We start from the raw sequence: 24,603 nt of genomic DNA on the forward strand, positions 1-24,603 counted from the left end.
TTTGCAATCATCTACTTGCAATTTCTTGGCTCCAGTTCTACCCTTCAGGCCACAGCAAACTAGGCAAATTCTACTTCTGCAAGACAGCAGTGATGGCCGTCATGTCCACCCTGAGCTTTGTCCTCTCTAAGCCAGGCACAAGACACAGCTCAGAGTTCCTCTCATCATTCTGGTCACTGTCTCTCTAAACAGCGTCCAGTTTCTAGAAAACTGAGCAGCATAAGCTCTGACTGAAAAAAGTTGAATAATGCTATCATTTTTCTGTTTCCGACATTTCACTCATACTGTTCAGCTTTAGGACAAATTAGACTTGTTGGCAGGCTTTAGTAGTATCAATACATGAAACTGTAATCAAGTCAAATCATAGATATTGAAATAAATTCTTCCTTTAACCCAAATGCCCCCCTACTGGGTATATATCCAATTGGTGGGATTTCTATTTGATTTAAAGTCAGAATTTTTTGGTAACTTATCTTTCCTAATTTTTATCTTGTTATTGTCAGCATGTTGTTCCACTCTGATGAGATTCTTAAAAATATTTTTCTTATAAAATATTTCAAACATATGAAAAAATCAGAGAGACTAATGTAATGAAAATCCATGTGCCCAAATTCAGAAATAATAAATATTAACATTATAGCATATTTTCTTTTGGTTATTTTTTTTTAGAAAACCAAACATTAAATATAGTTACAGACCAACTGATGGCCATGAAATCACCTCTCCTTCCCTCTTTCCTCTGTGAAAGCACGATCATGAAGGTGCTCTCTATCCTTCCCATCCCAGATTTACATACCTAAGTCTACATATACAGACAGCTATAGACATATGTAAACTCTCTCCTCTCTCCTCTGTGAAAGCACGATCATGAAGGTGCTCTCTATCTTTCTCATCCCAGATTTACATACCTAAGTCTACATATACAGATAGCTACAGACATATGTATGTACATAAACTTTAAACATATGTTATCATACAATATAAATCATTCTCTAACTTGGTTGTTTATTGAAAATGTATATTTTTATTGGAGTTGAAGTATAGTTGCTTTATACTGCTGCGTCAGTTTCTGCTATACAGCAAACTGAATCAGCCGTATGTGCACATATATCTCCTCTTTTTTGGATATCCTTCCCATTTATGTCTCTGCAGAGCACGAAGTGGAGTCCTCTGTGCTGTACAGCAGGTTCTCATTAGTTATCTATTTTATATATAGTAGTGTATATATGTCAATCTCAGTCTCCCAGTTCATCCCACCCATCCCCCTATTTATCTGCACTGATCAAGAAATGAGAGAAGACTCAAATTACTAAAATAAGAAATGAAAGAAGATAAATAACTACTGACCTTAAAGAATTAAAAAAGGTTATAAGGTAATACAATTACCAATTTATGCCAGCAAGTTATATATCTTGGTTGAAATGGAAAAATTCTTAGAAAGACACAAACTACCCAAACTGACTAAAAGAAAAATAGAAAGTTTGAATACACTTACAACAAGAAATTGAATTAATAATTTAAAAATTCCCACAAAGAAAATACCACAAGAGATAACTTCAGTCATTAGTTTTACCAAATGTTGAAGGAAAATGTAACACCAGACTTTCTCAAACTCTTTCAAAAAATAGAAAAGGAACATGTTCCAACTCGTTCTATGAGGTCAATATTAGCCTGAACCCAAAATCAGATATTATAAGAAAAGAAAACTATAGATGAATATATTTTCTGACTGCAGGCACAAAAATCTTCCATAAATACTAACACACTAAATCTAGCAACATATAGAATATACACTGCAAGCAATTGTGATTCATTCCAAGAATACAAAGTTGGCTCAATATGTGAACATTAATACACCATACTAATAGAATAAAAGATTTAAAACATCATCATTGCAACAGATGCAAAAAGGTACTTGACAAAATCCAATACCCTTTATTATAAAAAACACCCAATAAACTAGGAATAGAAGAGAGCTTCCTCAACCAGGTAAAGGATATCTGTGAAAGATTCAAAGCTGACTTCATTCTTAGAGATACTGAAAGCCTTTCTCCTAAAATTAGGAGTAAGACAAAAATGTCTGCTCTTGCTACACTTATTCAACATTGTGCTGGAGGCTATAGTAAGAGAAATTAGACAAGAAGAAAAAATAAAAGCATCCAGATTGTCAGGAATATTTGAAATTCACTAACAAGACAAATAACCCAATAAAAACATGGGCAAAGAAACATTTCTTGAAAGAAGATAAAGAAAAAAACTATTAGTGAAAAGCAAGTCAAACCACAATGAGGTACTACTGTCCACCTACTAGGGTGATTATAATAAAGAAAAAAAAAGACTAAACAGTAAGTGCAGGTGAAGATGTGAAAACATATACTGCTGATGGGAATGAAAAAAAAATGCAGCTGCTTTCAAAAAGTTTGGTCATTCTTTAAGAAGTTTAATATCGTTACTTTATAACTCTGCAGCTCCACTCATAGGTATTTATCTAAGAAAGATAAAAGCATATAATTTTATAAAAACTTGTATCTAAATGTTTATAGTAGTCAAATGCTTCATTAAAACCAAAAAGTAGCAACAACTCAAATACAAATACAACAACCCAAATACAAATTTTTAAGCTGATAAATAAACAGAATATGGTATATCTATACAATGGGATATTATTCAGCCCTAAAAGTAATGAAGTACTGATACATGCTACATGAAAGAAGCTGGAAGACACTATGCTACGTGAAAGAAGCCAGACATACAAAACAATATATTGTATGATTTCATTTATATGAGATGCTTAGAATGGGTAAATCCATAGAGGTAGAGAAAGCAGCTTTATGGTCGCCAGGGGCTAGAGGCACAGGGAAATGAGGTCACAGAGTTTCCTTTGGGAGTGATTAAAATGTTTTAGAATTAGACTGATGTAGTAGTTTCACAGATATATGAGTGTGCGCTAAGTCGCTTCAGACATGTCCAACTCGGTGCAACACTATGGACTGTAGACAGCCAGGTTCCTCTGTCCATGGGATTCTCCACGCAAGAATACTGGAGTGGGTTCCCGTGCCTTCCTCCAAGGGATCTTCCCAACCCAGGGATCAAACACAGGTCTCTTGCATTGGAAGGCAGATTCTTTACCACTACTACCACCTGGGACGTTCACCCTTGCCATCTCTTGTTTGACCACTTCCAATTTGCCTTGATTCATAGACCTGACATTCCAGGTTCCTATGCCATATTGCTCTTTACAGCATCGGATCTTGCTTCTATCACCAGTCACATGCACAACTGGGTATTGTTTTTGTTTTGGCTCCATCCCTTCATTCTTTCTGGAGTTACTTCTCCACTGATCTCCATTAGCATATTGGGCAACTAATGACCTGGGTAGTTCCTCTTTTGGTATCCTATCATTTTGCCTTTTCATGCTGTTCATGGGGTTCCCAAGGCAAGAATACTGAAGTGGCTTGCCATTCCCTTCTCCAGTGGACCACGTTCTGTCAGACCTCTCTACCATGACCCACCCATCTTGGGTTGCCCCGCGGGCATGGCTTGGTTTCATTGAGTTAGACAAGGCTGTGGTCCTAGTGTGATTAGATTGACTAGTTTTCTGTGAGTATGGTTTCAGTGTGTCTGCCCTCTGATGCCCTCTTGCAACACCTACCATTTTACTTGGGTTTCTCTTACCTTAGGCGTGGGGTATCTCTTCACGGCTGCTCCAGCAAAGCACAGCCGCTGCTCCTTACCTTGGATGAGGGGTATCTCCTTACCACTGCCATTCCTGACCTTCAACGTGGGATAGCTCCTCTAGGCCTTCCTGCGCCTGCACAGCCACCGCTCCTGGGTGGCTCCTCCCAGCTGCTGCCCCTGGCCTTGGGCTCAGGGTGGCTCCTCCCAGCGTCACCGCCCCTGGCCTCGGGCTCAGGGTGGCTCCTCAGGTCACCGTCCCTGACCTCGGACGCGAGGTGTCTCCTCCCGGCTGCCACTGTCCTCAGACGCAGGGTACCTCCTCCCGGCCGACGCCCTGTCCTCGGACACGGGGTGTCTCCTCCCGGCCACCCCTGACCTCGGACGTGGGGTGTCTCCTCCCGGCCGCCACTGTCCTCGGACGCAGGGTAGCTCCTCCCAGCTGCCGCCCTGTCCTTGGACGCGGGGTGCCTTCTCCCGGCCGCCGCCCCTGACCTCAGACACAGGGTAGCTCCTCCCGGCTGCCACTGACCTCAGACGCAGGGCAGCTCCTCCCGGCCGTTCCTGAGCCATAGCAGCCTGGCACTCTAGGCTGCTGCCCCTGACCTCGGATGTGGGGTAGCTCCTCTCGGCCATGCTCAGTGTGCTGGCCAGCCCTCGCAGCTGCCTGCACTCAGTGCGCCGGCCGGCCCTGCAGGCAGGAATCTCTCAGAAGAAATGGAGTAGCCATCATGGTCAACAAAAGAATCCAAAATGCAGTACTTGGATGCAATCTCAAAAATGACAGAATGATCTCTGTTCATCTCCAAGGCAAACCATTCAATAGCACAGTTATCCAAGTCTATGCCCCAACCAGTAATGCTGAAGAAGCTGAAGTTGAATGGTTTTATGAAGACCTACAAGACCTTTTAGAACTAACACCCAAAAAAGATGTCCTTTTCATTATAGGGGACTGGAATGCAAAAGTAGGAAGTCAAGAAATACCTGGAGTAACAGGCAAATTTGGCCTTGGAATGCGGAATGAAGCAGGGCAAAGACTAATAGAGTTTTGCTAAGAAAACGCACTGGTCATAGCAAACACCCTCTTCCAACAACACAAGAGAAGACTCTACACATGGACATCACCAAATGGTCAACACCGAAATCAGATTGATTATATTCTCTGCAGCCAAAGATGGAGAAGCTCTATACAGTCAACAAAAACAAGATCAGGAGCTGAGTGTGGCTCAGATCATGAACTCCTTATTACCAAATTCAGACTTAAAGAAAGTAGGGAAAACCGCTAGACCATTCAGGTATGATCTAAATCAAATCCCTTATGATTATACAGTGGAAGGGAGAAATAGATTTAAGGGCCTAGATCTGATAGATAGAGTGCCTGATGAACTATGGAATGAGGTTCATGACATTGTACAGGAGACAGGGATCAAGACCATCCCCATGGAAAAGAAATGGCAAAAAGCAAAATGGCTGTCTGGGGAGGCCTTACAAATAGCTGTGAAAAGAAGAGAGGCAAAAAGCAAAGGAGAAAAGGAAAGATATAAGCATCTGAATGCAGAGTTCCAAAGAATAGCAAGAAGAGATAAGAAAGCCTTCTTTAGTGATCAATGCAAAGAAATCGAGGAAAACAACAGAATGGGAAAGACTAGAGATCTCTTCAAGAAAATTAGAGATACCAAGGGATGCAAAGATGGGCTTGATAAAGGACAGAAATAGTATGGATGTAACAGAACCAGAAGATATTAAGAAGAGGTGGCAAGAATACACAAAAGAACTGTACAAAAAAGATCTTCAAGACCCAGATAATCATGATGTTGTGATCACTCATCTAGAGCCAGACATTCTGGAATGTGAAGTCAAATGGGCCTTAGAAAGCATCACTACGAACAAAGCTAGTGGAGGTGATGGAATTCCAGTTGAGCTATTTCAAATCCTGAAAGATGATGCTGTGAAAGTGCTGCACTCAATATGCCAGCAAATTTGGAAAACTCAGCAGTGGCCACAGGACTGGAAAAGGTCCGTTTTCATTCCAATCCCAAAGAAACGCAATGCCAGAGAATGTTCAAACTACCGCACAATTGCACTCATCTCACATGCTAGTAAAGTAATGCTCAAAATTCTCCAAGCCAGGCTTCAGCAATACGTGAACGGTGAACTTCCAGATGTTCAAGCTGGTTTTCGAAAAGGCAGAGGAACCAGGGATCAAATTGCCAATGCCAACATCCGCTGGATCATGGAAAAAGCAAGAGAGTTCAAGTAAAACATCTATTTCTGCTTTATTGACTATGCCAAAGCCTTTGACTGTGTGGATCACAATAAACTGTGGAAAATTCTGAAAGAGATGGGAATACCAGACCACCTGATCTGCCTCTTGAGAAATCTGTATGCAGGTCAGGAAGCAACAGTTAGAACTGGACATGGAACAACAGACTGGTTCCAAATAGGAAAAGGTGTACGTCAAGGCTGTATATTGTCACCCTGCTTATTTAACTTCTATGCAGAGTACATCATGAGAAATGCTGGACTGGAAGAAACACAAGCTGGAATCAAGATTGCCGGGAGAAATATCAATCACCTCAGATATGCAGATGACACCACCCTTATGGCAGAAAGTGAAGAGGAACTAAAAAGCCTCTTGATGAAAGTGAAAGAGGAGAGTGAAAAAGTTGGCTTAAAGCTCAACATTCAGAAAACGAAGATCATGGCATCTGGTCCCATCACTTCATGGGAAATAGATGGGGAAACAGTGGAAACAGTTTTAGACTTTATCTTTTTGGGATCCAAAATCACCGCAGGTGGTGACTGCAGCCATGAAATTAAAAGATGCTTACTCTTTGGAAGAAAAGTTATGACCAACCTAGATAGCATATTCAAAAGTAGGGACATTATTTTGCCGACTAAGGTCCGCCTAGTCAAGGCTATGGTTTTTCCTGTGGTCATGTATAGATGTGAGAGTTGGACTGTGAAGAAGGCTGAGCACCGACGAATTGATGCTTTTGAACTGTGGTGTTGGAGAAGACTCTTGAGAGTCCCTTGGACTGCAAGGAGATCCAACCAGTCCATTCTGAAGGAGATCAACCCTGGGATTTCTTTGGAAGGAATGATGCTGAAGCTGAAACTCCAGTACTTTGGCCACCTCATGTGAAGAGCTGACTCATTGGAAAAGACACTGATGCTGGGAGGGATTGGGGGCAGGAGGAGAAGGGGACGACAGAGGATGAGATGGCTGGATGGCATCACTGACTTGATGGACATGAGTCTGGGTGAACTCCGGGAGATGGTGATGGACAGGGAGGTGTGGCGTGCTGCGATTCATGGGGTTGAAAAGAGTCGGACACGACTGAGTGACTGAACTGAACTGAACCACCTGGGAATCCCTCACAGATATATAGATATACTAAAAATCACCCAACTATATACTTTAAAATTTTATGATATGTGAATATAGCTCATAAAAAAATAAAATATATTTTGCCACATAAAAAGGAGTAAAATAATCTGATTGCCTCAAAAAGACAACAAATTTCTGAAAAGCTTCCAAATTAGAACAAAATCACAAACTAGGATGGAAGGAAATCACCTTAACTTGCTAAAGTTTATATTCACACCCCACCCCACCCCCAAACACAGACAAAAAACCCAACTGTGATAAACAGTACACTTATTGGAAGTGAGTGAAGTTGCTCAGTCGTGTCCAACTCTTTGGAACCCCATTGATCATACAGTCAATGGAATTCTCCAGGCCAGAATACTGGAAAGGGTAGCCTTTGCCTTCTCCAGGGGATCTTCCCAACTCAGGTATCAAACCCAGGTCTCCCACATTGCAGGAGGATTCTTTACCAATTGAGCCACAAGAAAGTTAAAAGTTACTTCATTTTAAACAACGTGGATGTCCACCAACAACAGTGTCATTTAATATAGGATCAGAACTCCTGGCCAATACTATAAAGTGTTTTAATAATAGCAGCAGCGAAAACAATGATAATGAGGAACCAGGGTGGAAGGAAAGATCTAAAAATGTTATTGTTTGCAGATAACATCATCATCTACCTAGACAAACCAACTAAATTAGAAAACAATAGAAATAAGAGAGTACAACAGTGTTGCCAGAGACAAAATCAATATACAAAAACCAATGGCATTTTCTCTAACAGTAAAAACCAACTAAAAAAATATAAAAAAATGTATCTTTCCAATAGCAACAACAATTTAAGGTAACTGGGAATTATCTTTATCAAGATCACACAAAATTTCATGTTTTTAAATGTTAAGCTTCACTAAAGTATGTAATAATTACCTGGATAAATGGAGTATATTTTGTGCTGTGGACAAGTCCACTTAACATTATAAAGATATAAAGATATCCCCAATTTAATCTATAAACTGCATTAAAAAATCCATTTGGAATATTTAAAAGTCAAACATATTCTAAAATTTACATGAACAAATAGAAGTGAGGAAATAACTAAGTTGACCTACATAAAAAAAAAGAACATAATACATGATAAAGATGGCACCATACATTAACATATAAAAAAGAAGGAACAGGTAGTTTTTAGATGGTTTGGGGAAAGTTGGTTCCCTATACAGAGAAAAATTCAAATTAGCTCATTTGTTAATACAATTTGCAAAGATGGACTCATGGTTTATAAAATATCTACACGTAAAATTAATTATAAAATTAATTAAAAATTAATCACAAAATTAATTATAGCTAATGTGAGAAAATACATTTGTGAAAATGGAGTGGAAATGCACTTTTTAAACATCATCTTAAAAGCATGGAATATCAGAAAAAACTTTTAACTGATTAAGTTGATTATAGCAAAATAATGGCTCTTGACTAGAGAACATGATGGCAAAATTGAAAATGTCTGAAATCAATCAGAGACTCCCTCAGATGAGAGGTCAGCAAACTTTTTCCATAAAGGAATAAGCTAGTAAATATTTTAGGCTTTGTGAGTCGTATAATCTCTGTTGGAACTAAACTCTAAACACTGTCATTGTAGCATAAAGTCAGCAATATACAATACATAAATGAATGAGCATGGCTATGCTCAATACAACTTTATTTACCAACACTAAAATTTTTGATTTTATATAATTTTCATGTGTCACAAAATATTATTATTCCCTTCATTTTTGCCCTATCATTTAAAAATCTAAATTTCATTCTTAGCATGTTGGCTGTATGAAAATAGGCAGCAAGTCATATTTGGGCCAGAGACCAAAATTTGCTGACCCCTAGTCTAGACTATAAAAGAAGCTTTACAAATCAAAGAGGTAAAAGAAGAATAGCAATACCAAATAGGCAAAAGGTAAAAGCAAACAAAATATATAAAGTGAAATTTAAAAGGTCTCAACTTTTAAATATATGCTCAGAGCACATAATAATCAGAAACAAATTAAAATGTGATATCATTTTTATACCTTTCAGACTATCAAAAATTATAAAGCTGGCTAAGGTCAAATGGAGAAGGCAATGGCAACCCACTCCAGTACTCTTGCCTGGAAAATTCCATGGATGGAGGAGCCTGGTGGACTGCAGTCCATGGGGTCGCTAAGAGTCAGACACTACTGAGCAACTTCACTTTCACTTTTCACTTTCATGCATTGGAGAAGGAAATGGCAACCCACTCCAGTGTTCTTGCCTGGAGAATCTCAGGGACGAGGGAGCCTGGTGGGCTGCTGTCTATGGGGTCGCACAGAGTTGGACACCACTGAAGCGACTTAGCAGCAAGGTCAAATGGCTGGGATTAGAGAACTGAGGATCTTCATACTTTGCTGATGAAGTGCAGACTGTGTAACTCTTCTGAGAAATCTGTTAAATTAAGTATATTGATATCCTTCCATCCTTCTCTTGCCTCTATAACCTAAAGAAGTCCATAAGGGGAAATATATAAGGCAATTTATGCCAACTTGTTTCAGGGAGTTGAATGTGACCTGGGTGCCCATTGTTGAGAGAATAAGTGAAATAAACATGGTAGATACATACATACTACTATTGAGAACTAAGCCTACTTTAAAAGCTGCAAATACAGCAAAACTGTCATATAAGCACAATATTTTATGAAAAAGTGAGAAACAAGTGATGTAATTTACATTACCATTTATAAAAATTTAAAAACAACAATGTACATAAAACAATTCATGTTTCACAAGCATATATACAATCCAAAGGACATCTGCAAAACTAGATAAAATTGAGTTTGGGATGAAAGAGGGGGATAGGTGGAATAGAAGATGAGGATTAAAAGGAATAAATGTATAAATGAAAAAAAGAGCATAAGGCCTTACAGAACCATCAGTGATCCTGCATTGTGTAGAGGTGTGTGATTCACTCAATACTTTGCCTCTGAGGTTCAGATAGACATACACAAACAACTAAAAAGCACAAATTACTGAAAATATTAGAGTGAGAGATCTTAACAGACAATTTTCAGCCTTTAACAGAGCAAGTACACAAACAAGAAGAGAAAAAAGTATAAGGTTTTTGCTCAGATAAATAAAATTAAATAAAAAGATAAAACTAACTTTCCACTCTACAAAGGAAAGAAAGACTTTCATATTTTGTCAAGGGACATTTGCTAAAATTGATCATCTCTTCAACCTTAAATAAAGCCTTAAAATTTATAATTCTCCATAATGTAAAAAAGGTAAACAGTAAAACACAACAAAATAAAGCATATCCCAACCATGGGAACTAAAAATTAATGTTCTGACCAGAAAAACAGAGAAAATCTGAAACAGCCAAAAACAATTTATAAAATAATAAAAATACTACATATTAAATGGCATAGATTGACTGAGGTATAGTAGAAGTAAGTTTTATCCCAAATTTCATTAACTACTAAAAAGAAATAAAACAAGAGACTTACACATAACTGCCTATAAAAAGAATAAATTTGTCATGAAGTATTGAAGGAGTTTTCCAGACAAGCAAAAGCTAAAGCACTAGACCAGCCTTACAAGAAATGTTAAGGGGAATTTTTTAAGCAGAAATGAAATGTGCTTACTAAAGCAAAATACATGAAAGTATAAATCTCACTGATAATGGTAAATATATAGTAAAATTCAGAATAATTTAGAATAATCTCATGTTGTAAAGTAGTACATTAATCACTTATATTGCTAGTATGAAGGTTAACAGACAAAAGTAGTATATACAACTATAGTGATTAGTTAATGATACACAATATAAAAATACATAAATTAAGACATTAAAAACAAAATGTGTGTGGGGGTAAATATATAGAGCTTTGGGATGCATTCCAGCTTAAGTTGCTATTAAAATAGGCTGTTATAAATTGTTTTATGTGAGCCTCATGATAACCATAAGGCAAAGCTCTACAGTATATACACAAAAAAAGCATGCTAAGCACACCACTATAAAGCAGCAGCATCAAAAGGAATAGAGCTAGAGAAGAAAGAGAAACTACAAAACAGTCAGAAATCAATGAACAAATGGTGATAAGTACATACATATCAATAATTGCTAACTGTAAATGAACTAAAATTTCAAATCAAAAGACAGAGAGTAGCTAAATGGATAAAAATCAGGAACCACCTATATGATGCCTACAGAAGATCTTAGATATAGGGACACACACAGACTAAAAATAAAGGTATGGGACGAGGTATTCCACGCAAATGGAAACCAATAGAAATCTGGGGCAGCATACTTGTGTTAGACACAATAGACTTTAAGATAAAGACTTTAATAAGATACAAAGAATGTCATTACATGATGATAAAGGGCTCAGTTCAAGAAGGGGATATAACATTTATAAATTATGCTGACTCTTCACGGCCTTATGGCCTATAGCCTGCCAGGCTCCTCTGTCTGTGGGATTCTCCAGGCAAGAACTTTGGAGTGGTTGCCATGTGCTCCTCCAGGGTATATTTCTGACCCGGGCATTGAACCTGCATCTCTTATGTTTTCTGCATTGGCAGATAGGTTCTTTACCACAAGTGCCACCTGGGAAGCCCACCCAACATAGGAGCATCTAAATATATAAAGCACATATAAACAGATCTAAAGGGAAAATAGTACAATAATAGTAAGAGACTTTAATACCACACTTTAACTAATGGGTAGATGATCCAGTCAGAAAATCAATGAGGAAACACTGGCTTTAAACAACATGTCAGATCAGAAGAACTTAATAGACATATTCAGAACCTTTCATACAAAAGCAAGAGAATATACATTCTTCTCAAGGGCACATGGAACTTTCTCCAGGAGAGATCATAAGTTAGGCCACAACAGAAGTTTTAATAAATTTAAGAAAACTGAAATCCTAGTCAAGCATCCTTTTGGCCACATTAGTATGAAACAAAAATTCAATCACAAGAAAAAAAGCGGAATATTTATAAATACATGGAGATTAAACGTGCTACTAAATAAAAGGTCAAAGAAGAAATCAAAAGAGAAATTTAAAAAACCTTGGAACAAATGAAAATATAAATGCAACATACCAGAACTCATGAGATGCGTCGAAGCCATTCTAAGATGAAAATTCCTGGGATAATGCCTAGATCAAGGAACAAGAAAAATCTCAAATAAACAACTTAAATTTATACTTCAAGGAACTAAAAAAAAAACAAAAAAATTAAAGCACAAAGGTAGTATAGGCACAGCTCATTTTATTTAGCTTCACTTTATTGAACTTCATGGGTATTGTGTTTTTTATTATTTAAAGATTTGTGGCAATCTTGCACTAAGCAGGTATATCTGGTGCCATTTTCCTAAAAGTATTTGTTCACTTTATGTCTCTTTGTCACATTTTAGTAATTCTTGCAATATTTTAAACCCCTACCAGAAAAAGATTATAGCCTGCTGAAGGCTCAGATGACGTTAAACATTTTTAACAATAGAGTATTTTTATTTAAGATATATACTTTGTTTTTGTTAAACATAATGCTATTGAACACTTAATAGACTAAGATATAGTGCAAACATAACTTCCATATGCCCTGGGAAACCCCAAAATTCATGTGACTCACTTATTGTGATATTCTCTTTATCACAGTGGTCTGAAACCAAATTCACAAAATCTCCTGAGATATGCTTGTAGAAGAAAAGAAATAACAAAGATCAGAAAGGAAATATATGAAATAGAGACTAAAATAAAAAAAAATAATCAATGCTATAAAAAGCTGATTTTTTGATAAGATAAATAACATTGACAAAACTTCAGCTAATCTCAAGGGGGAGCACAGAAATGAGAGAGAGAAAAAGGACTCAAACAAAATAAGAATTGAAAGAGAAGACATTGCAAGTGATACAAAGAAACCAAGGATCATAAGAGACTACTGTGAACAATTATATACCAACAAATTGGATCAGCTAGAAGAAATGGGAAAATTCTTAGAAACACACAATCCACTATGACTGAAGCATGTACAAATTTAATATCTGAGCAGATTTATTACTGCTAAGGAGATCGAATCATAAAAGCACACAACAAACAAAAGTCCAGAAGTGGAAGATTTTACTGATGAATTCTACCAAACCAAGAGAGATGATATGGGGTGGGAGGTGGGAGGGGGGTTCAGGATTGGGAACTCATGTACACCCATGGCTGACGTATGTCAATGTATGGCAAAACCAATACAGTATTGTAAAGCAAAATAAAGTAAAAATAAAAATTAAAGTAAAAATAATAATAAAAATAAAAATCCTTCCCTCAAACTTCTGGAGTCTGCTTAAGTTGAAGAATCTTTTCTTTTCCTGTTTTTCTTTAAGGATAAGCTGGCAGCAGTATCCAGTGTCCACCACCATGAACTTATAGGGAGCTGTTTTTCCCAGCTCCCAGTTCTTACAAGAATTGCCTAGATCACAGTTTTGCCTACGGAAACAGAAGTCTCTACCTTCTGTATTGGTGTCTTTCTGCCTTTCATAATGTATATACAAAATACCTGGGAATCAGCTGGTAATTGTCTAAATTAAATACTTAGGTTGTCTATGCATGACTCAATAACGTGACTCTTTAAAAAGAGCAGCTAAAAATAAAAGTACCTATTTTTTCATATAAAAAAAAATAAAAAATAAAGAAGAATTATTACCAACCTTTCTCAACAGAAGAGGAGGGAACACTCTTGAATTCACTTTACAAAACCAACATTACTCTGATACCAAAACTGGTTAAAGATGCCACAAGAAAATTATAGACAAATATCCCTGATGAACGTAGATGCAAAACTCCTCAAAAAAATATTAACAAACTGAATTCAATAATATGTTAAAAGCATCCTACACCATGATCAAATGGGATTTATTCAAGGGATTCAGGGATGGTTCAACATCAGCAAATCAGTTAATATGATACACCACATTAACAAATTGAAGAAAGAATCATATGATTGTCCAACAGATGCATAAAAAGCATCTGACAAAATTAAACATCCATCTATAATAATAGCTCTCAACAAGGTGGGTACAGAGATAATGCACTTCAACATATTAAAGCCATATATAATAAACCCACAGCTAACATCATATACAATGGTGAAAAGCTGAAAGTTTCTCTCTAAGATAAGGAACAAGGCCAGGATGCCTACTCTTGCCACTTATTCAACATACTATTGGAAGTCCTAGACAGAGCAATTAGGCTAAATAAATATGCAAAATAAAAGATATCCAAATTGAAAAGAAGTAAAATTGTCACTATTTGCCAATGATATATTAAAAAATCTGAAATTCTACCAAAAATTTATATTATAATAAAAGAATTCAGTAAAGTTGCTGCATACAACATCAGTATACAAAACTCTGTTGCACTTCTTCACACTAATAACAAACTATTAAAAAGAGAAATTAAGAAAACAATCCTATTTACAATTGCATCAAAAAAAAAAAAACAAGGAAGAAATGTAACCAAGATGGTGAAAGACATGTACACAGAAAACTTTAAGACCCTGATGAAAGAAACTGAAGAAAAAAAACAAAAAGATATTTCATGTTCATGGATTAGAAGAATTAGTATTGTTAAAACATTCATACTGCCCAAACTAACCTACAATTTTATGTAATTCCCATCAAAACTTCAATGACATTTTTCAAAAGAGTAGAACAAAACAACCTAAAAGTTGTATGGAACCACAAAACACCCTGATTAGCAAACACAATCTTGAAAAAGAAGAATAAAGCTGGGGTCACCACACGTCCTGATTTCAAACTATATTACAAAGCTATAGTAATCAAAACAGTATGGTTTTGGTGTTAAAATAGAGACAACAAGCAATAGAGCAGGAAATAAATCCACAAATTAGTCAATGAATTTATGACAACATAGCTTCGAATATAAAACATTAAATGGACCGTCTCAATAAATGGTGGTGAGAACCAGACAGTCACATGCAAAAGAAAGAAACTAGACCATTATTTTCAGAGAAGGCAATGGCACCCCACTCCAATACTCTTCCCTGGGAAATCCCATGGACAGAGGAGCCTGGTAGGCTACCGCCCATGGGGTCGTGAAGAGTCAGACATGACTGAGCAACTTAACCTTCACTTTTCAGCTTTCATGCACTGGAGAAGGAAATAGCAACCCACTCCAGTGTTCTTGCCTGGAGAATCCCAGGGACAGAGGAGCCTGGTGGGCTGCCATCTATGGGGTTGCACAGAGTCAGACACGACAGATTTGACTTAGCAGCAGCAGAGCAGCAGACCATTATCTTATACCACAAACAAAAACTAGCTAAAAATGATTTAAAGACTTGAACAATGACCTGAAATCATAAAATTAGAAGAAAACTAAGGTGATAAACTATCTGACTGGCTTTAGCAACAACTTTTTCTATTTGACAACAAAAGTAAAGGCAAGAAAAATGAACAACATGTGGGACTATATCAAATTAAAAGGCTCTACACAACAAAAGAAACCACCCACAAAGTGAAAAGGCAACATATTGAAAGGGATAAAAATATTTGCAAATCAATAGAAAAATAGAATTATTTGATTACAATAATTTCTATGATTAAAATTAGAAATTATAGTAAAGGACAGAAAAACTGATTTGCTAATGTTTATTACTAAAATTGACCCAAATGTGAAGCCAAAAGAACCTATTGATAAAAAGAAATCTACTTCATAATCATTTCATGAGATGGTGAAAAAGACAATCAATAAAATTTTCACACTTACTGGTGCTTAATGCAACAGTTAATAGAAATTTCCATTCAAAAAGGAATTAATAAGGATTCCTATTCTGATCTTTATTTCTTTTTTCTGTAAGTTCTTATTAATTACAATAAGAAACAAGTCAGAAAACATAGCTGTACTGATTTGCTTCTTATTGTAATTGATTAGAACAGTATGGAGATTCCTCAGAACATTAAGGAACATGGAACTATTATATGATTCAGCTGTTCCACTTCTGGGTATTTATCTGAAGAATACCAAAAAACTAATTCAAATAGCTACATACACCTTTATGTGAATTGCACATTACTTACAACAGCCAAGATAGGAAAGCAATCCAATGAGTGGATAAGATATTGTACACACAGATACACAGCAACACAACTCAGCTAAGAAAAATAAACTTTTGCCATTTGTGACATGCGTGGACCTTGATCGTATTATGCTAAGTGAGATGAGTTAGATGAAGGCAGAAAAATACCATATAATTTCACTCATATGTGGAACATAAAAGTAAAACAAGACTGAAACAAATACTTAGGTACAGAGAATAAAGTAGTGGTTACCACAGTGCAAGGAATGTGGGAAGAGGGTGAAATGGGTAAAAGGAGTCGACTGCACGTTAATGAATGAAAACTAAACTTTTATCAGGTAGCACGCTTTAGTGTATACAGAAGTAGAAATATAATGTTCTACACATGAAACACACATGTTATAAGCCAATGTTACCACAATAGTCAGTTGGCTATTTAAAAATCGATATGTGCCCACTTCGGTAGTACATATACTAAAAAAAAAAAAGATGTAAGAAAATATAAAAATAAGAAAAGCCATTTTTAAAGTCTTTTTTTTTTGCACGCATGCTTACAGTCTTTATTGAATTTGTTACAATATTGATATTACTTCTATTATGCTTTGGTGTTTCAGCCATGAGACTTGCGGGATCTTTGCTCCCTACATGCAGCCGACCGGGCTTCTCTGTCCACAGGAATTTTCCAGGCAGGAATACTGGAGGGGGTTGCCATTTCCTCCACCAGGGGATCTTTCTGACCCAGGGATCGAACTTGTGTCTCCTGTGTCAGCAGGCAGATTCTTTACTACTTGAGCCAACCAAGAAGCCTCTTACCCCTCTCATCAGGGATCAAACTGGTACCCTCAGTCATCAGGAGTTACAATAATACGAAACCCCAAAATCAATCAACAGATGACTCACTGCACAATCAAACATATATAGATCATTCTATTTGAATGGAGATGGAAAAACTGACTTGGAGAAAATAAATTAGATCATGGTGGTGGTTTAATTGCTAAGTTATTACTGCACCCCCAAAACATAAAAGAACAGTTTTGCAGTGGTTTTGCTACCTGGGAAGAGCCAGGATAAGTAGAATAAAGAAGAAACTGTCCTCAGGCCTCTGGGGAAATTTCCAAAAACTGAGCTTGGTTTAAATAGGGAGAACTTTCCCACTCAGTGAGCCATAAATGTGGACTTCTTACTACCTGTATGTATCAGTTTCCATATCTCATGTCTTCTTCCAGTATCTCATTTAACAAATCTTTCCAGAATATATGGGCCCAAGATATCTACTATGGTGATGAAAACAATCTCTAGCTAGCCATTTGGGATTAAGCAAAGGATCTCAAAATGGGACATCAAGGAGAAAACATACCTAATTTTATCAGAAGTTTATTATTTATGAAGTTTTCATAAACAATCTTGCATTTGAAATATAGGACCTTAAATAAAAGGTAAAATTTGAATATGGCTTCCCAGGTGGCTTAGTGGTAAGGAATCTGCCTGTCAAGCAGGAGATGAGGGTTCAATCCCTGGGTCAGGAAGATCCCCTGGGGAATAAAATGGCAACCAGTATTTTCCAGTATTTTTGCCTGGAGAATCCCATGAACAGAGGAGCCTGGTGGGCTACAGTCCATGGATTTGCAAAAGAGTCAGACACAACTTAGTGACTAAACAACAATAAATTTTGAATATACTGATGTGTGAGAAGGACAGCCCATGATAAATAATAAAAAAGCAAATAATCAGGAAAGTTTGGGCACACAGGAGAAGACATGAAGAAATACAATGGGCAATAAGATTAGTGAGTAAATATTAGTTTGTTAAGGCTGCCATAGCAAAGTACTACTTACTGAGTAACTTATAAATTTATTCTCAATGTTTTGGAGGCTAGAAATAGGGGATCAACATGTCAACAGGGCCATGCTCCCTCTCCAGGCACTAAAGAAAAATATGTTCCAGGACTTTCTCCTAGCCTCTGGAGATTTGATTACCTCTGTAAAGAACCTATCTCCAAATAAGGTCACATTCTAAGATACCGGGGAGTTAAGACTCCAGTGAGTCTTTTTTGAGCAGTAACAGGAGAGACACCATCAATCCATGACAATGAGCAACAGATCAGGAAGGACTATATTTAGTATAATGAAGGAGACCCAGGTTTGAACCCTGGGTCAGGAAGATCCCTTGGAGAAGGGAAGGGCAACCCACTCCAGTATTCTTGCCTGCAGAACTCCATGGACAGAAAGCCTGGTGGGCCACAGTGCATGGGTTGAAAAGAGTCGGCCGTGACTTAGCAACTAAGTAACTGATGGAGTAAAGTACTGCCTAACAATACCTTAGGTAATAACGTAAGTGAAATGATTTTAGTTCAAGGAAGAAGTAAAAATGAGAGGATGATAAATGAATGTAGTTATCAAAAGCAAAAAAGTTAAATGTGGTTAACAAGGTCAGAATAAGCTAGTACAACTTACCTGTGCTGTGTTATTTCTTCTGGAAATTAGGAATTTGTAATTCAGGTCATAGAAGAACTACACCAAAACATAGATTTTAGCAAAAAATACTGGAGCTACCAAGAAAAGTTGAACCAACAGCCTACAAAAATGGACCATAACAAAGAAATCTGCTGGAGGATATATAATCCCAAGAATTTTGCATGCTCTAACAATGAACAGCAGATGGTACTAAGTCCAAAGAACATTGGTAAATAAAATAGCCAATGGTTTCAATCAGTTGAAATACTGGAATGTTAACTCCAAATCCTATGTAAACCAGTTTCCAGAGAGAATTTTTTTTCTTTTTAAGTGAAAACATATTTGCATTTTGATGGCACATTTCTTCCAAGGCTTTCAAAGCATTTCTATGGCAAGTTTTTCTGCTTTATGAGTAATCCAGGGCAAGTCACTTTTAAGTTGATATTGTGTTGTTGTTTTCATTATAAATGCAGAATGCATATTTCAGGTTCCTTGCAGTTTCTGGAGTTGGGGGAGCAGTAACTATCATTTATAAAAATGTGTATGCACATGAATAAAATATGAGTATATTTTAAACTATATAAATATGAACAATCTAGGAAATAACAGACTTATAAGCATATCACCATAAAAAATCCAGTTCTGTACTAGTTGAAGCTTTTTGCAGAATGTTAAGAGTAGGTACAAAGCTAATGAATTCGAGTTGAGTTTATTATGCAAAATTAATATACTTCATAGAAAAACACTTATATTAATACCACAGTAAAATCATCTCTAACATAGGTTATGTTTTAAAATAAGTACAAAGGAGAATATTGCATGTTGTAAAAATTATGTTTAATAGCCCATGAAATCACCATAAACTACACTATGTGAGTACACTGTGTACTCTCTCTCTCCAATACAGAATTTAATTGTTTCTGGTTTTCTGGCCAGCACCAAATAAAGCTAAAGTAATTAGCTAATACATAAAGTTCATATTGTTATAGGTGATTATAGACTCTTTATACTAATACATGTAGTTGAATTTGGATAAATATAATGTGAATATGACAGCTCCACTTTCATGATTAGAATTTACTGATTTTACTCAAATCAATAAAGCAAAAGCAAAAATAAACAAGTGGGACTACATCAACTAAAAAGCTTCTGCACAGCAAACTGGAACCATCAATAAAATGGAAAGATAGCCTATAAAAATGGAGCAAATATTTACAAGCCATATATCTGATAAGAGTTTAATATTCAAAATATATAAAGAACTCATACAATTCAATAGCAAAAACAATACGATTTAAAAATAGGCAGAACTGAGTAGATATATAAGAAGACATAAAGATGACTAACAGGCATATGAAAAGGTATTCAGTATCACTAATTATCAGGGAAATGGTAATCAAAACCACAATAATATCACCTCATGATTGTTAGAATAGCTATTATCAAAATGATATGAAATAACAAGTGTTGACAAGGATATAGAGAATATAGAACCCTTCTTCACTGTTGGTGGGAATGCAAATTGGTGCAGTCATTATGGAAAACAACACGGAAATTCCTTTAAAAATTAAGACTAGAACTACCCTTAATCCAGCAATTATATTTCTGTGTATTTATCTCAAAGAAATGAAAATACTAACTTGAAAAGATATCTATACTCCCATCACAGCATTCTTTATAATAGCTGAGACATGGAAGCAACCCAAGTATCCATCAATGGACAGATGGATAAAGAAGTTGTGTGTGTGTGTGTGTGTGTGCAGGTGTGTGTGTGCACGCACACCTGCACACACACACACGGAATATTACTCAGGAATAAGAAAGAAGGAAATCGACATTTCTGACACCATAGATGGACCTTCAGGGCTTTATGCTAAGTGAAGTAGGACAGAAAAAGACAAACATTGCTGAGAGATCCAAGATCGTTTCTTTTCTGCCTCCTGCCATCTTTTTGTGAAGAGTCTATGCCTAAATTATCACATTCTCAAATTTGCCCAGCTACTTCAATGGGATGTGGGTCACAGAAAATATGACAAAAAAAGCTAAAATACAGCATATGGTGAATGGAGATAAAAATTCAACTTCAGTGCATTAAGCTGAAGTGAGCCATTTGCTCCACATATATCTCATAAAACTGTTAAGACAATTTTTAAATCACCTTAGTGTCCTCTCTAAAGGAGTTTCATATTAATTATCACATGTTATCTTAAATATTCTCTTGGTTTAATAAAATATAGTAAAAGAAAGTCCTGAAAATCAGAACAAATCTTAACCAATGTTCTCAGTAACATTACATACATAAAAATAAATGCATGCCGAAATTAACTGAGATAGAAAAATAACAAAAGTTCTGCATTAAGTAAGAAGGAATAAAAGTTTAAATGTGCCATTTCCTTTTCATTCCAACTAGCTTACTTTTGCTTATAATAATATTTTAGGATATGTTTTCCTAGATGCTTTCTGAATTTAGACATTTCACTCTTTGGCCCTGATATTTACATAGCAGGAAAGCATGCCATTATGGGAAACACTGAGATTCCAGAGGACTCTGAATTAGTAACAGGAGATGTCTTCTTTGTTAACAGCTTTCAAGAACTCTCCTTAGTCCAGATATTACAAATTTCAAACAATAATAATAATCACCTAAATACATAATTCACGGATTTTTTCTGATGAAAAAGGCTATATAAATGCCCTCTGGAAAAATGTCACATTAAAAAATGTGACAAGAGAAGTAAAATCTTGAGCAATCTCCCTTAAGTAACCTTTATTTCATCTTAAACAATGAAAGATACTATGGTTAAAAAAAAAAAACTCAGCAAAAAATGGATTTAATTTGTTTTTAAATAGTTCCCAACTCTCAAATCTTAGAAACATCTGCTTTGAAAAAAATTAGTTTAGATTATCAGTCGAAATGGAGGCACACATTCTTTATCTGTTCTAAACGATGATTCTTCATTCAGCAACTATCCATTCAAAATATACAGATTAAGGCACTCTTTTAGGTCATGAGAGTGAACCAAACAAACATAAATTTGTGCCTTTATAGAAATTACATTCTAGTTAAGACGGGGGAATAATAAACATACACACACACAAAAAAAAAAAACAACCCTTTTTATTATGTTACTATTTTAAAAGGTGATAGGTTTCGAAGAAAAAATAAAGCAGAGAAGGGGAAAAGAGATTGCTGAGGAGTAAATAGCTTTGTAACTTTAAATAGACTGGTTAGAAAAGGCCTCACTGATGATACCAGAGCAGAGCTGCAGGAGATGAAGAAATGAGCTGCACCAATGTCCAGGAAATAAGAGTTTCAGAGATTTCTCACACGTTCTTAGTCCCTGTCCCGTCAAAGAAAAAAATCAAAAGACATTTTAGCAATTATTGATTTTCATTGTTGTTTAGAGTTAAAACCACTGAGTCACTATTTTTTATCAATGAGTATCTCATAGCCCTGTTAAAATATATACAATAAGGCTTAACATCACTTGTTCATTCTCTGCCCATTCTTGATCAATTCTTTATCAATCATTTCATTCCTTATGGAAGTTCAACAGAACATGGGCCACAATCATAAAGAATTCAGCTTTATTGAAATTACAGCCAAAATTTTAGATTCTCATACTTCTAGACTATGAAAAGATTTTCAGGGTGTGTGTGTGATGGTTTTTAGCAACTGACACACAGGATCATGTTGAAGAGACAAGAGAAAATAGTGGGGACTATAAAGAGCTGGAATGGGCAAGTTTCAAGTGCTGGAAACCACTTGGGATTTTTGAAAGAAAAAAACACACAAACAGGCACTCCAATTTACATATGACACATTCCCTTTTTTGAATAAAGGCAAATTTAACTTAAAAATTACTCATCATATGTTGGTAATATAGTTCTCATGTTTCTACTTGAGAACCCCTAGTCTGGACTTTAAGAAGATGTGTCTTGAATGAAAACACCTCTACCTTGACTCACACTGCCTTGCCCTCCACCTAGCCAGGCCATATAAAGACTCTCTGGATTTTATGGAGATAGATCTAGATAAAGATGAGATAAATGTGGAGAATTTCAAATGAACCCCAGATAAACCTGTGGGATCAGAAACTAAAAATGACCTATTTCTCACATTCTAGATAGAGAGTTTGAAAGATCACAAGACCATCATCACTGCACAAGGTCTGAGGGCAAACTCCACAAAATCTAAAAGTCGTAGGACTAAGCCTGTCTTATCCCATTCTCACCACCTCACTGTTTTATCTGATCTTGCTGACAAGAGAAACATTCTATTCTCTAATGCCAATTGCCTGCAGAGGTTGCCTACGAGAGACCTGTTGAGGAATCACTGCTAGCTTGTGAGAAAGATTATCTGGAAGGCACGCAGGTTTGTCTCTCAGCTGACACCTTGCATACAGAGCTTATTAAATTTAGATTCTCTCATCAGAGGGATGTACAATATTTTTGTCAACTATTTGGACAAGTTTTCACTCCAGGCTACATCCTAACATACTTCTAAGAAGCAGTTTGGGGCTATCTATCCAAGTATAAACTGAAACGGGAGAAATGGTTGCACACCCTTTAACTGCCCAGGAATTGAGGAGTCATCTTTTCACACCAAAGTTGACCTCCGATGCCAAGAAGCATAGCTTCAAAGCCAAGATGAGGTTAGAGCTGCTCTTGCAGTCAATGACTATAAGTGGAAAAGAGCTTCCAAATTTATGTTTCTCTAATTGCCATCAATCAAGGCCCACATATGGAAAAGGTTTGTTTCCATAGGGAACAGTCCTCAATAATCTGATCTTAAATGATTCCCTGCCTGACCATACAACTTGTTCATCATCAGTGGCTCATGAGGAGGTAAAATCAACACAGCTTAGCTTTGGGAAAGAACAAGAAATAGTGGGAGCTCAGCAATATGTTGTTCAGCTGAATAGGATGCAAGTATTCTAGGTAGATAGCAAGTCACCAGAGAAGGCGATGGCACCCCACTCCAGTACTCTTGCCTGGAAAATCCCATGGATGGAGGAGCCTGGTAGGCTGCGGTCGCTAAGAGTCGGACATGACTGAGTGACTTCACTTTCACTTTTCACTTTCATGCACTGGAAAAGGAAATGGCAACCCACTCCAGTGTTCTTGCCTGGAGAATCTCAGGGACGGGGGAGCCTGGTGGGAGGCCGTCTATCGGGTCGCACAAAGTCAGACACGATTTAGCAGCAGCAGCAGCAAGTCACCAGCAGCATCTACCACTGCATGAATACTTTTTAGTTTTATTCAGCCTTAATATTGCTTATCTTTTCCCTTTTATAATTTTCCTACTTTCATACTTCATATCCTGTTTCACCTCTTCACCTTTCTTTCTTTTTTTCCCCATATGTATGACCAACACTTAGCATCCTTGGACTGAGTATCATAGTACATGGACCCTGAGCTCTAGTTCTGCCAGAAATTGAGTGACCTTGGGAAAGTCTCTTTATCTTGCCACACCCTGATGTTTTTATCTGTATGGTTAGAAGGAAGATAAAGTGAGGAGGAAGGCAATTAGTGGGGTTTGGAGTGCATAAGAGGGAGGCTGTAGAGTATAACTGACCACATGGGTTTAAATACAAGATCCTCTACTACAGCTGGTGTGACTTTCAAAATTATACAATCTGGCTCTAAGTCTCCCAGTTACAAGGGGGAATAATGGTAACACCTGAGCTGGCAGGCTTATTATTATTATTGTATACATATGGCACTTAATGCAATACTTGTCATACATTAAGTTTCCAAAAAATGATAGGTATTATTTTTATTTTTACTTACTACTGTTGTTTAGTCACTAAGTCCTATCTGACTCTTTTGTGATGCCGTGAACTGTAGCCTACCAGGCTCTGTCTGTGGTATTTTCCAGACAGGAATAGTGGAGTGGGTTGCCATTTCCTTCTCCAGGGGAATCTTCCTGACCCAGGAATTGAACCTGTATTTCCAACAGTGGCAGGTGTATTCTTTACCATGGAGCCACCTGGGAAGTTCTTACTATCTACTT

General features: G+C 36.7%; 1 long non-coding RNA gene across 1 annotated transcript in view; it reads right to left on the minus strand.

The window, feature by feature from the left end:
- LOC120879091 overlaps positions 1-24,603 on the minus strand; it is a 236,308-nt gene that overhangs the window by 25,616 nt on the left and 186,089 nt on the right. Inside the window, exon 3 of the long non-coding RNA XR_005724702.1 lies at positions 12,154-12,209. This is a non-coding gene — a long non-coding RNA (uncharacterized LOC120879091). The remainder of the gene's footprint in view (positions 1-12,153; positions 12,210-24,603) is intronic.

The sequence above is a fragment of the Oryx dammah genome, unplaced genomic scaffold (genome assembly GCF_014754425.2).
Source record: "Oryx dammah isolate SB20612 unplaced genomic scaffold, SCBI_Odam_1.1 HiC_scaffold_19, whole genome shotgun sequence".
Taxonomy (NCBI): domain Eukaryota; kingdom Metazoa; phylum Chordata; class Mammalia; order Artiodactyla; family Bovidae; genus Oryx; species Oryx dammah.